At 49.0% G+C, this 14,899-nt stretch overlaps 1 long non-coding RNA gene across 1 annotated transcript; it reads left to right on the top strand.

The window, feature by feature from the left end:
• Positions 1 to 1,613: 1,613 nt before the first annotated feature.
• Positions 1,614 to 11,402, top strand: LOC114809109. The gene is made up of 3 exons (XR_003756864.2): positions 1,614 to 1,686; positions 2,321 to 2,447; positions 11,062 to 11,402. It is a non-coding gene; the product is annotated as an uncharacterized LOC114809109 (long non-coding RNA).
• The last annotated feature ends 3,497 nt before the right edge of the window (positions 11,403 to 14,899 follow it).

Below are 14,899 nucleotides of genomic sequence, written 5' to 3'. Positions count from 1 at the left end.
TGGGCATGGGGAATGATGGGGGACAACCTGAGAAGCAGCACCGCGTAGTGGATAGAGCCTGGGCCTGGGAGTCAGAAGGTCATGGGTTCTAATTCCGGCTCTGCCACTTGCTGCTGTGTGACCTTGGGCAAGTGGCATCACTTCTCTGGGCCTCAGTGACCTCATCTGCAAAATAGGGATGAAGACTGTGAGCCCCATGTAGGACAGGGACTGTGTCCAACCTGATTAGCTTGTATCCACTCCACTGCTTATTACAGTGCCTGGCCCATAGTAAGCACTTAACAAAAACCATTAAAACAAAAAAGCAGAACCCCCTATCCAATCAATTAATCGAGGCATTTATTGAGCACTTGCTATGTGCAGAGCACTGTACTAAGCCCCTGCAATATCACAATATAACAGTTGCTGTGTCTCCCCAGGCTGTAAGCTCATTGTGGGCAGGGAACGTGCTTGTTTATTCTTGTATTGTCCTCTCCCAAGTGCTTAGTCCACTGTCCTGCACACAGTAAGTGCTCAATCAATACGATTGAATGAATGAATGAATGAACAAACTTGCCTAACTCTTCTTCAGCCCACGAACCCAGGCGTCCGGGGCCCCTAGGTGTGGCGTCTCACCCTGCAGCCTCTGCCGCTCGGGTCAGCGTCTCCTCCATTCTAAGGCCACGGCTGCAACCAGGGAGTGGAGAGCAAGTGCTTAGTACAGTGCTCTGCCCATAGTAAGCGCTTAATAAATATGATTGAATGAATGAATGAATGAGCAAGAGTCAGAGAGGGAAATCTTTCCTGCCGGCCCTCGGCTCCGGGGAGCCCAGTAAGTAACTCTCTGGACACACACTCTGCCAGGTTTCCACCGAGACCCCCGGGGGGAACTGGGGAAGCTTGCTTGGAGCGGGTCCCGGAGGGGCCCGCATTGTTCCAAATATTCCTGGCATCCCCGGCCAACAGGAAATTCCTGGGACAAATCTTTCCACTTGGAGGCTCTTTTCCCTCTTTATTTATTTATTTTACGGTTCAGGGAGGAAGCGGGGGACGACGGAGAGAGGAGCCAGCCTCCCTTTTCTCAGCCTGCCACCCCCACGCGGTACATTCATTCAATTGTATATATTGAGCACTTACTGTGTGGAGAGCGCTGTACTAAGTAAGCACTTGGGGGAGTGCAATAGAACAATAAACAGTCACATTCCCTGCCCTCAACGAGCTTACGGTCTAGAGGGGGAGATGGGCATTAATACAAATGCAGCATGGCGTAGTGGATAGAGCACAGGCCTGTGAGTCAGGAGGTCATGGGTTCTGATTCCGGCTCCGCCACTTGTCTGCCGTGTGGCCTTGGGCAAGTCGTTTCACTTCTCTGCCTCAGTGACCTCATCTGAAAAATGGGGATGAAGACTGTGAGCCCCATGTGGGACCCAATTTTCTCGTATTCACTTAGTACAGTGCCTGGCACAAAGTAAGTGCTTAATAAATACCATTATTCAATAAAAATAGATAAATTTTAGATAAGGATAAGAGGGAGTTGCTGGGAGGGGGCCTGGGACTAGCCCCCATTCTTCCCCGGGCCAGATATATGACCTCTTGCTCTCGTGACATCACAGAGCGTTGCCATAGCACCGGCTTTATTATCCTCAACAAAGCGCTGTTTCTGGGGTCGGTGATGGAAGAGGGGAGATAGGGAAAGAGAGAAGCCAGGTGGGATATGTTTTCTCCAGCAGGCGGCTGTTTGGGAAGTCTGGGAACGGTGCGGGAAGCGTTTCCCACCAAGTTCCCGCTCCCGAGAGGTGCGGTCAGCGGCTGATGCCGGAATCCGGAGAAGCAGTGTGGTCCCACTGGCAAGAGCCCAGGCCTGGGAGTCAGAGGACGTGGGTTCTAATCCAGGCTCTGCCACATGCCATGGGCTCGTTAACTGTACGCTCGTTGTGGGCAGGGGATGCGTCTGTTTATTGTTGTATCTTACTCTCCCAGGCGTTTAATACAGTACTGAGCTGACAGTAAGCACTCAACAAATAGATCTGAGTGAATGAATCAGTTTTCTCACCTGTGAAATGAGGATTAATCCTACTCTTTTTTGGACTGTGAGCCCCATGGGGGACAGGGACCGGGTCCCACCTGATTAGCTTGTATCAATTCCAATGTTTAGAATGGTGCTTGGCACATCTGAAGCTCCTAACAAGTACCAAATTATTACTATTATTATTATTATTAGTGAGGGAAGTGTGCTCCTGGCCTGGGAGACCAGAGGACAGCAACCTCCCCTCTTGGATGAATGCAGTTTTCTGCAGTCTCTTCTCGCTCCTGAAGAGCCGGTTTTCTTTGTCTTGGTTAGGATTCGGCTCCTGCTAGGGTTACTTGCTGGTCACCCAGGCGAGGATTGGCACAGACATCTACCTTGGGCAAGCAGAAGCCGGGATCGGGGGTACAGGTCAGGGATTGACCCGGAGGGGTGAGAGAAGGTAAGGGGAAGACGGGAAAGGGAAGGAAAGGGAAGAAGAGGAGCAAGGGCAGGAGAGGGAGGGAGAATGAAGGGTAGAGGGGAAGAGGAGGGAAGGAGAAGGGGGAGGAGGGGAGGAGAGGCAGCAGAGGAAGGAGTGAAAGGAATAAAGGGGGAGAAGAAAAGGAGGAGGGCAAGAAGAGTGAGGAGCGAAGGAGGAGGGTTAGAAACCAATAAATAGATTGTGAGCTAGACTGTGAACTTGATGTGGGCAGGCATTACCACTGTTTATTCTTGTATCATCCTTTCCCAAGCGCTTAGTACAGTGCTCTGCACACAGTAATAATAATAACAATGGACATCACATATACTAGGGCCTGACAGGTTTCATATCTGAGCCTGATGTCCTCTTCCTCCTCCTCCTCCTCCTCCCTCCCTCCTACTTTCCTCTCTGTCCTCTCCCTTCTTCCTCTCCTCCCTACCCTTCCTTACCCTTCCCTTCGTTCTCCTCTCCTCTCCCTCCTGCCCCTTCTAACTTCATTCTTTCATTCAATCGTATTTTATTAAGCGTTTAAGCACGGCCTAGTGGATAGAGCACTAGCCTGAGAGACAGAAGATCATGGGTTCTAATCCCCACTCTGCCACTTTTTTGCTTTGTGACCTTGGGTGAGTCACCCGCGTGGCTCATTGGAAAAAGCCCGGGCTTGGGAGTCAGAGGTCATGGGTTCTTATCCCTCCTCCGCCGCTTGTCAGCTGTGTGACTTTGGGCAAGTCACTTCACTTCTCTGGGCCTCGGTTACCTCATCTGGAAAATGGGGATTAAGACTGTGAGTCCCACGTGGGACAACCTGATCACCTTGTATCCTCCCCAGCGCTTAAAACAGTACTTTGCACATAGCACTTAACAAATGCCATCATTATTAAGTGGTGGAGCTGGGATTAGAACCCATAACCTCTGACTCCCAAGCCCGGGCTCTTGCCACTAAGCCACATTGTTCCTGGATCTACACCAGCCTCATTTCATCCTCCCCTGGCCCCCCAAAGCTCTGAGGAACTGGCTCCTGGTCCAGGCTCCACCACTTGCCTGCTGTGTGACCTTGGGTGAGTCATCTCACTTCACTGTGCTTCAGTTTCCTTATCTGTGAAAAGGGGATGTCATATGCACTGCCAAAAAATCATATTAGAGCTAAAACGTATGACAGAGAAGCATTCATTCATTCAATCATATTTATTGAGCGCTTGCTGTGTGCAGAGCACTGCACTAAGCACTTGGAAAGTACAATTCAGCAACAAATACAAATTCCAAAACAGCGTGGCCTATTGGAAAGACTCAGGACCTGGGAGTCAGAGGACCTGAGTTCTAATCCTGACTCTGCCACTTGCCTGCTGCATGCCCTTGGGCATGTCACTTTACTCCTCTGGGCCTCAGTTTCCCTCTTCTTTAAAATGGTGATTCGATACCTCTTCCCCCTCCTACTTAAACTGTGAGCCCCATGGGGGACAGGGACTGTGCCTGACCTGATTACCTTGTATCTACCCCAGTGCTTAGAGCAGTGTAAGCTCCCTCTAGACCATGAGCTTGTTGTGGGTAGGGAACACGTCTACCAACCCCTTCTAGACTGTGAGCCCATTGTGGGCAGGGATTGTCTCTCTCTGTTGCTGAATTGTGCTTTCCAAGCGCTTAGTACAGTGCTCGGCACACAGTAAGTGCTCAATAAATAATGATGATGGCATTTGTTAAGCGCTTACTGTGTGCCAAGCATTGTTCAAAGCGCTGGAATAATAATGATAGCATTTGTTAAGCCCTTACTATGTGCCAAGCACTGTTCTGAGCACAAGGATAGAAACAAGGTTATCAGGTTGTCTCACGTGGGGCTCACAGTCCTAAGTACGATTGAATGAATGAATAATAATAAACATAATAATAATAATGATGGTATTTATTAAGCACTTACTATGTGCCAAGCACTGGGGTAGATAGGCTGCTGTAATCAGGTTTTCCCACATGGAAAACCCCATTTTTCAGATGTGATAACTGAGGCACAGAGAAGTGAAATGTCTTGCCCAAAGTCACACAGCTGACAAGTGTCGGAGTCAGGATTAGAACCCACGACCTTTGACTCCCAAGCCTGGGCTCTTTCCGCTAAGCCACGCTGCTTCTCTATTATACCGTACTCTGTTATACTGTAGATATTAAACTCTATTATACTGTATTCTCCCAAGCTCTTACTACAGTGCTCAGCACACAGCAAGTGCTCAATAAATACCATTGATTGATTGATAGTTTGACACATGGTAAACACTTAACGAGTGCCGTCATCATCAGGATTCTGTCACCTCGGCAGCACCGCTGTCCACAGACACAGTCATTGACAAGGAGGTGAGAGAGAATCGTCTGTCTACCCCTTTAGACTCGTAAGCTCACTTTGGGCAGGGCATGGATCCGCTGATTCTCTTGTATTGTCCTCTCCCAAGCGCTTAGTACAATGCTCTGCACATAGTAAACGCTCAACAAATACGACTGAATGAATGAATTGACCCCAGCATGCATTCTTTGGGTGGGTCAGAATGTGGGGGGCAGCCTGGTATTGGGGTCCAGGCCCACCTGTGCGTGTCCTCAGCCGGGAACCTGTCCCTCCTGCTCGGTCACTGGACCCCACACATAATATCACCCGTGGTATTTGTTAAGCGCTTACTCTGTGCCAAGCACTGTTCAAAGAACGGGGGGTAGATCCAAGCTAATCGGGTCGGACACAGTCCCTGTCCCCTTGGGGCTCACGGTCTGCATCCCCATTTTGCAGATGAGGGAACTAAGGAACAGAGAAACGAAGGGACTTTCCCAGGGTCACTCAGCAGATGAGTGGCGGAGCTGGGATTAGAACCCAGGTCCTTCTGACTGCCAGGCCCCGGCTCTAGCCACTAGGCCTCGCTGCTTCTCTAGGCATCAGACTTGCTGCGGACGTCTCCTCTGCTCGGGCAGTTGGGCCGGCGTCCCTGAAAGGCCAAAACCTGTATCAAACAGAAGAAGAGACCACGGAAGAGACCAAACCGCAGACCAAGCAATTGTGGAACGCCATCAGTCTTCCCAGTGTCGAAGCTCTGTTCCTCTTACTCGGCCATGCCGGGAGGGACACAGGAGGATCCATGGCAGGAGACCCAAACATCTATCAGATGGAGAGCCGAAATCGGGAAACCGGAAGCCAGCGGGGGGCAGAGGGAGCATTTTAAGGACACGGGAACACAGGGCCTCCGACCGTGCTGCACCCCGGTTGGAAGACCGTTGCTGGGGACGGACCAGCAAGGAGCCCTGCCGTTATAATAACGATGGCATCTGTTAAGCGCTCACTATGTGCCAAGCACTGTTCTAAGCGCTGGGGGGATACAAGGTAATCAGGTTGTCCCACGTGGGGCTCACAGTCTTCATCCCCATTTTCCAGAGGAGGTAACAGAGGCACAGAGAAGTGAAGCGACTTGCCCAAAGTCACACAGCTGACAAGTGGTGGAGGCGGGATTAGAACCTACGACCTCTGGCTCCCACGCCTGGGCTTTTTCCACTGAGCCACGCTGCTTCTCATAGGAAGGGAGCAGCTTTCTTGGAGCAAAATCTCGGTGTGGAAAGAGTGATAAGGCGGTGGCGGAGCGAGGATTAGGAACCAGGTCCTTCTGACTCCCAGGCCTGGGCTCTAGCCACTTGGCCACCCTGCTTTATTGCCTCGGCCCCCCCCCCCCCCAAGATTGTCTCCTTCCCATCTTTTCACATCTGCTGTCACCATGAAAAGAGGCCATTTCTGTCTCGTAGGCGGAGGGGCCGGCAGCCCCCCGGGTTGGGTGGGGAGGGTGCCCGTCTGGCTCTGGGCCCCTCCCCGGGCGGCTGGCAGCTGGGGTAGAATCGCCACGTTGTATCCTGGGGAAATGGTTAACCACAGACGGCTCTACCCATTCACCTGAGGGGGAGGGCGGACTAGGGAAAAGCGCACGGACCTGGGAGTCAGAAGGATCTGGGTTCTCCCAGCTTCACCACGCGTCTGCTGGGTGACTTTGGGCAAGTCGCTTCATTTCTCTGGGCCTCAGTGACCTCATCTGGAAAACTGGGATGAAGACTGTGAGCCCCACGTGGTGCAGGGACCGTGTCCAACCTGATTTGCTTGTATCTGCCCCAGCGCTGCGTACAGTGTCTGGCACAGTCAGTGCTTAACAAATATCACGCTTATTATTATTAGGGGAAAGAGCACGGGCCTGGGAGATGGAGGAGGTGGGGTCTAATCCCACCTCTGCCAATTAATTTAATGATGGTATTTGTTAAGCGCTTACTATGTGCCAAGCACTGTTCTAAGCACTGGGGGAGATACAGGGTGCTCAGGTTGTCCCACGTGGGGCTCACAGTCTTCATCCTCATTTTACAGATGAGGTAACTGAGGCCCAGGGAAGTTGTGACTTGCCCAAAGTCACACAGTTGACAAGTGGTGGCACTGGGATTAGAACCCATGACCTCTGACTCCCAAGCCCGGGCTTTTTCCACTGCACCATGCTGCTTCTCTATTGCTTGCTGTGTGACCTGGGGCAAGTCACTTTGCTTCTCCAGGTTTCAGTTTCCTCACGTGTATAATGGGGATGAAATGCCCATTACTCCTTAGACTGGGATTATCTTGTATTTGACTCGATTATCTTGAATCGACTCCAGCATTTAGTACAGTGCTTAGCACCTAGGAAGTGCTTAACAAATGGCACAATTATTATCGCAGCCCCAGCCTGGCTCCCAATGAAACAATGAAATAAAGCATCTTAAGGGCAGGGATCTCATCTACTAACTTGGTTTTAGTGCTTAGTACAGTGCTCTGTGTAGAATAAGTGCTCAAAAAATGTCACTGATTGATTGACTGATTGATAAAGGTCCCATAAGGCAGACACAATAAATGGGTAAATAATAATAATGATGGTATATCTAAAGTGCTATGTGCCAAGCACTGTTCTAAGGACTGGGGGAGATACAGGGTAATCAGGTTGTCCCACGTGAGGCTCACAGTCTTCATCCCTATTTTACAGATGAGGTCACTGAGGCACAGAGAATTTAAGTGACTTGCCCAAAGTCACCCAGCTGATAAGTGGAGGAGCCGGAATTAGAACTCACGACCTCTGACTCCTAAGCCCGGGCTCTTGCCCGGGCCCTTGAAAAGCAGAGTGGCTCAGTGGAAAGAGCCTGGGCTTGGGAGTCAGAGATTGTCGGTTCTAATCCCGGCTCCGCCGCTTTTCAGCTGTGTGACTTTGGGCAAGTCACTTCACTTCTCTGTGCCTCAGTGACCTCAACTGGAAAATAGGGATGAAGACTGGGAGCCCCACGAGGGACAACTTAATTACCTTGTATCTACCCAGTGCTTAGAACAGTGCTTTGCACATAGTAAGCGCTCAACAAATATCAACATTATTACTATTATTGCCACTAAGCCGTGCTGGGAGAAAGGCCCATCACAAGCCCAAGTAGGAGCAACTCTCCCCGCCACCTCCAAGGGTCAACCCGGCTCCCGGGAGGGGATCTTGGGGAGAGGGATGGGGTATGTGAGGGATGTTGGCGGGGGAGGAGGGTAGCACTGCCCTGGATTTTTCTCCCTGGCTGGCTTTGCCTCACCCGTCCTTCGGCGGCTCTGGAAATGCCTCTGCCTCCCCGGCCTGGCCCTTCAGGGGGTTTCCTTCTCCCGTAAGCTTTGGCTGAAGCCCCCTCCTCTCTCAGGGGGTGCACGGCAGGGAAGGACAGGCAACTGAGACCCAGAAATGGAGGCCTTTCTCTAAGAATATGTGTGTTTGTGTGAGTGTGTGTGTGCAGGCAGGCCAGGGGGCCTCTTAGGGGAGGGATTGGGGTGGAGGGAGTTGGTTGGACGCTTTAGGGGTGACCAGGCAGGGCTTCCACTTAGGGTGGAGCTGATAAATGCAGAGACAAAAGGCACTTGGCAGGATCAAAGTCCTCTTTGATCTCCTGAGCAGCCCTGGCTGCTCTCCTCTCTCTCTCTCTCTCTCTCTCTCTCTCTCTCCTCTCTGTGTCTCTCTTTGTCTCCTTTCTGTTTCTCTCTGTCTCCTCTCAGTCTCTGTCTCTCTCTTCTGTCTCTCTGCCTCTGTCTCCTCTCTGTCTCCTCTCAGTCCCTGTCTCTCTCTTTCTGACTCCCCTCCTCTGTCTCTGTCTCTCTCAGTCTCTGCCTCTGTCTCCCCTCTCTGTCTGTCACTCTTTCTGTCTCTCTCCCCTCCCTCAGTCTCTGTCTCTCTCAGTCTCTGCCTCTGTCTCCTCTTTCTCAGTCTCCGTCTCTCTCTTTGTCTCCCCGCCTCTGTCTCTGTCTCCTCTCTCTCAGTCTCTGTCTCTCTCTCAATCTCTGCCTCTCTCTCCTCTATCTGTCTCTCTCTGTCACTCTTTCTATTTCTCTGCCTCTGTCTCCTCTCAGTCTCTTTTTCTCTGTGTTTTTCTGTTTCTCTGCCTCTGTCTCCTCCTTCTGTCTCTGTCTCTCTTTCTCACTCTTTCTGTCTCTCTTCCCGTCTCTTCGCCTCCTTTCTCTCAGTCTCTGTCTTTCTGTCTCTCTGCCTCTGTCTCTGTCTCTCTTACTCTGTCCCTGCTTGTCTGTGTCTCTCCCTGAGGCCTATCAGTTCAGGGCCTCAGGCCCGGGGATGGATGTACCCTCTTCCCCTCTTGCTGACGGCCCTCCCTGCACCCTACGGGGGGAACAAGGGGGAGGGGGCTGGGAGCCCCCCAACCTGTCTGTCATCTGGGAATGTCAGTGTGTGTAACTCTGTGTGTTTGTGTAGATCTGTGTCTGTGTATGTGTGCGGTGGCGCATTCCCTCGTTCCGAGGGCTTTTCACAGGGTGGTGTCTTTAGGTGCATTCCGGGATCCAGTTGTTAGGGGGAGCGAAGGCCCCCGTAAACCCAACCTGGGGCAGAGCAGGGTTGGGTCCGGCCTGTGCCCGGCGGCGGGAGAAGGGGACGGGGGACGGACAGGACACCGGTGGACGCCGACTCCGGCTTCTCTCTGGATTCCCGTGGACAGTCAGAAAGCTGGGGGCTCCCGCCAGTTCTAGACACGTGCACACACAAACACACACACACACCCCCCAACAGGGACAGCCACCGGCCAACAGGCCACTACTTAGTCTGCACTTGTTTTGTTCAGTTCTGTTTTGTTGTCTGTCTCCCCCAGTTAGACTGTGAGCCCGGTGTTGGGCAGGGATTGTCTCTCTCTGTTCCTGAATTGTACATTCCAAGCACTAAGTACAGTGCTCTGCACCTAGTAAACGCTCAATAAATACGATTGAATGAAATGACCAGAGCCCCATCTACCTCTCCTCATCCATACAAACACCTAAACTCTCTAATCTCTAAAAATATACAGGGGGAGCGAAAGAGAGACAGACAGGAGACAGAGAGAAAGAATTTGGTATGGTACCATATGTTATGGTATAAATTTTGGTATTTGTTAAGCTCTTACTGTGTGACCGGCACTGTAGTAAGCGCTGGGGTGGATAAAAGGAAATCAGGTTGGAAGCAGTCTCTGTCCCATATGGGGCTCACAGTCTCAATTCCCATTTTACAGATGAGGTCACTGAGGCACAGAGACGTAGAGTGATTGCCCAGGGTCACACAGCAGACAAGTGATGGAGCCGGGTTTAGAGCTCATGACCTTCTGACTCCAGGCCCATGTTCTATCCACTACCCCATGGTGCTTCTCAGAGATTTATATATGTTAGGGTTGAAATAATGTATACAATAAATAATACGATATATAAACATAATAAATAATATGTATTATATACATATACATGTACAGGCAACATGCATTTACTTACTGTACACATAAGAGAAGCAGCGTGGCTCAGTGGAAAGAGCCCGGGCTTGGGAGTTAAAGGTCATGGGTTCTAATCCCGGCTCCTCCACTTGTCAGCTGTGTGAATTTGGGCAAGTCACTTCACTTCTCTGCACCTCAGTTTCCTCATCTGTAAAATGGGGATGAAGACTGTGAGCCCCATGTGGGACAACCTGAACACCTTGTATCCCCCCAGCACTTAGAGCAGTGCTTGGCACATAGTAAGCACCTAACAAATGCCATCATTATTATTATTATTATTATTATATCCCCATCTATGTCTAAATACATAGGTAGAGATCTATAATCTCTCTCCCCATATATATAAATGCCTAAGAGTTAGGGTTGAAAGAATATATGTATTCTCTATATACATAGAGAGAATATACATATATATGTATAGGCAACAGGCATCTACTTACTATAAACATATTTCCCCATCTATGTCTACTTATGGAAGGAGACATCTATAATCTATCTCTCTATCACTCTTTATATTTATATATATATATATATATATATATATAATTATATATAAATGTCTAACAGTTTGGGTTGAAATAATATATCTACTTACACACAAATATATATATATCCACACTCACACACACATATATATATATGAAATATTATCTCTTTCTACATATTGAGAGAAAATACATATATTTATTTCAACCCTAACTTTTAGGCATTTATAACCAAATTTTTTTCGAAGCGTCGGAGCGGCTTCAACGGTCGAGACTTTCATAGGAGGCTAAATATAGAGCGGTTAACCGTTAGAGATTTTTTGTTTTTTAAGTACTGCTTCAGGAAGAGAGAAGAGTAATCTGGACAGATATCCAGAGAAACGATGAGACTTGCACAAGCTAACCACCGCACTTCGGAAATGTGCACCCCAAAGGAAGTGCAGAACGACCACAACCTGAAACTCATAAATCAACTTACATTTACTGCCTGGCGCCTTCTCCTTCTGCCCATCGTCCTCACCTGAAAAGATGTTCTGAAACTCACTCCTAATGATGCCAGAAAGCAACAACCTCTGCATTACTGTATTATTACAATGAGCCAGGCCTATCAATGAATGATTCAGAACTTGGCAGGCGGGTGACAGTAAAAATGACACGTTTGTTTATTGCTACAGCGGGTCTTTGTCTCTCTTTGTTCGATCTTTATCGTTTTTTGGGGCGTCCTTCCGTGTACTCTCTGCAGTTCCTCGGTTAATATTCGGTTCGTTTCAGCCCATGATAAGGCAGTTGGTGAAAACATCTGCAATTCTGGAATGCAAAGACACGGGTTTGGGGCCCCTGGGGCTAATAATAATTGCTGTATTTAATAATAATAATACCTGTGGCATTTGTTAAGCACTTACTACTACTGTTAATAATGATAATGGTGGTATTTGTTAAGCTCTTACTATGTGCAAAGCACTGTTCTAAGCCCTGGGGGGATACAAGGTGATCAGGTTGTCCTACATGAGCCTCACAGGTTTCATCCCCATTTTACAGATGAGGTAACTGGGGCACAGAGAAGTGAAGTGACTTGCCCAAAGTCACACAACGGACAAGTGGCGGAGCCGGGATTAGAACCCACGATGTCTGACTCCCAAAACCTGAATCTTTGGTTTTTGAATTTTTAAAATGGTATTTGTTAATTACTTACAGGGCCAGGCACTGTACTAAGCGATGGGGTAGGTACAAGCTAGTCAGCCAATCACATTCATTCATTCATTCGTATTTATTGAACACTTACTTTGTGCAAAGCACTGGACAAAGCGCTTGGGAAAATACAGTACAACAACAGGCACATTCCTTGCTCGCAAAGAGCTCACAGTCTTTGAGCACTTACTCTGTGCAGAGCACTGTACTAAGCGCTTGGGGGAGTACAGAGAAGCAGCGTGGCTCAGAGAAACAGCTCGGGCTTGGGAGTCAGAGGTCATGGGTTCCAATCCCGGCTCCGCCGCTTGCCAGCTGTGTGACTTTGGGCAAGTGACTTAACTTCTCTGTGCCTCAGGTACCTCCTCTGTAAAATGGGGATTAAAACTGTGAGCCCCACATGGGACAACCTGATCACCTTGTAGCCCCCAGTGCTTAGAACAGTGCTTTGCACATAGTAACCGCTTAACAAATACCACCATTATTATTATTATTATTACAATTTAACAATATATCCAGTTGGTAGACACGTTCCCTGCCCACAAAGAGCTTGCAGTCTAGAGTGGGAGACAGTAATAGACCATAAGCTCGATGTGGGAGGGGAATTTTTCTGTTTAATTTTCTGCTGTACTCTCCCAAGCGCTTAGATCGGTGCTCACCACACAGTAAGTGCTCAATAAATACAACTGAATGAATGAATATAAAGAAATAAATTACGGAAATGTACACCTGTGCTGTGGGGCTGAGAGAGGGGTGAATACTCTCCCCCCTTCAAAGCCTTACTGAAGGCCCATCTCCTCCGAGAGGCCTTTCCAGACTAAGCCCCGCTTTTCCTCATCTCCCACTCCCTTCTGCATCACCCTGACTCGCTCCCCTTCCCAGCCCCACGTCACTTATATCCGTTATCTGTCATTTTCTTTATTTGTATTTATGTCTCCCTCTCCGGTGGTGGGTCCACATGGGAAGCTGTGGGTTCTAATCCCGGCTCTGCCACTTGTCTGCTGCATGACGTTGGGCAAGTCATTTCACTTCTCGGTGCCTCAGTGACCTTCTCTGTAAAATGGGGATGAGGACTGTGAGCTCCACTTAGTGCAACCTGATTACCTTGTATCTACCCCAGGGCTTAGAATAGTGCTTGGCACGTAGTAAGTGCTTAACAGATACCGACATCATTATTATTATTGTTACTAGACTGTAAGCTTGTCGTGGGCAGAGAAGTTCACGGTTTGTTATTGTATTGTACTTTCCCAAGCACTGAGTACAGGGCTCTGCACGCAGTAAGAGTTCAATAAATTCAGTTGAATGAAGGAATGAATGAACCTCACCGTTATCCCTGATTCATCTCTCTCATTCAACCCACGTATTCAATCTGTCACCAAATCCTGTCAGTTCAGCCTTCACGACATTGACAAAATCCTCCCTTTCCTTTCCATCCGAACTGCTCCTATGCTCATCCAATCACTCCTCCTACTCCATCTGCATGACCGTATCAGCCTCCTCACTGACCTCCCGGCCTCCTACCTCTCCCCACTCCAGGCCATACTTCACGCTGCTGCCCGGGTCATTTTTCCAAAAAAAAAAGTTCAGTCCACAGCTCCTCACTCCTTAGAAGCCTCCAGTGGTTGCCCATCTACCTCGGCATCAGAGAGAAGCTTCTTACCATCTGCTTTAAGGCACTCAATCAGCTCTCTCCCTCTTACCTTAATAATAATGTTGGTATTTGTTAAGCACTTACTATGTGCAGAGCACTGTTCTAAGCACTGGGGTAGATACAAGGTAATCAGGTTGTCCCATGTGAGGCTCACAGTCTTCAGCCCCATTTGACAGATGAGGTCACTGAGGCACAGAGAAGTGAAGTGACTCGCCCACAGTCACACAGCTGACAAGTGGCAGAGCCGGGATTCGAACCCATGACCTCTGACTCCCAAGCCCGGGCTCTTTCCACTGAGCCACGCTGCTTCTCTACTTTGCTGATCTACTCCAACCCAACCCAAAAACTTCACCCCTCTAATGCCAACTTACTCACTCTTCCTCGATTTCATCTAGCTGCCCTCCAACTATCTCAACGCCAACCCCTTGTCCATGGCCTCCCTTGAGGCTGGAACTCCCTCCCGCTTCATATCTGACAGTCCACCATTCTCCCCACCTTTAAAACCCTCATAAAAACACATCTCCTCCGAGAGGCCTTCCCAGACTAACCCTTCGGCTCCCCTACTTCCTCCCTCTCCCTTCTGCATTGTCCCGGCGCTTGGATTTGCTCGCTTTATTTACCCATCTTCGGCCTCGCGGCCCTTATGTCCATATCACTGATTTATTTTAATCTCTGTCTTCCCCTCTAGACCGTAAGCTTCTTGTGGACAGGGAATGTATCCACTAACTCTGTTATATTGTACTCTCCAAGGGCTTAGTACAGTGTTCTTGCACACAGAAAGCCCTCAATAAATACGCTGAATTGCTAGTTTGATCGCATCGTACTTTCCCAAGGGCTTGGCACAGTGCTCTGCACACAGTAAGTGCTCAATAAATACCCTAGATCGATTAACTGGCTGTACTGTACTTTCTCAAGTGCTCGGTATATTGTTCGACACAAACTACTCAATAAATACCATTTAATTGATTGACTGTGTTATACTTTCCCAACTGCTTGGTGCAGGATTCTGCACACAGTAAGCCCACAGTGATTACCACCGATTGATTAATTGATTGTATTTTACTTTCCCAAGTACTTGGCACAGTGTTCTGCACACACTGAGCTCTCAATAAATACCGTCGATTGATTGTACTTTTGCAAGTGCTTTGAACAGTGCTCTGCACACAGTCAATGCTCAATAAACACCTTTGATTCATTTATCGATTATACTGTACTTTCCCAAACCCTTGACCCAGTGCTCTGCACATAATGAGCGCTTAATAAATACGACTGACTGAAGTTAGGGAGGAATGGGGTTGTTCAGAGGGTGGAAAGTATTAAAGCTCAGTGGCTGT

The sequence above is a fragment of the Ornithorhynchus anatinus genome, chromosome 2, assembly GCF_004115215.2.
Source record: "Ornithorhynchus anatinus isolate Pmale09 chromosome 2, mOrnAna1.pri.v4, whole genome shotgun sequence".
Taxonomy (NCBI): Eukaryota; Metazoa; Chordata; class Mammalia; order Monotremata; family Ornithorhynchidae; genus Ornithorhynchus; species Ornithorhynchus anatinus.
The sequence above is the reverse complement of the archived record's forward strand: the minus strand, read 5'-3'. Positions and strand labels throughout refer to the sequence as shown.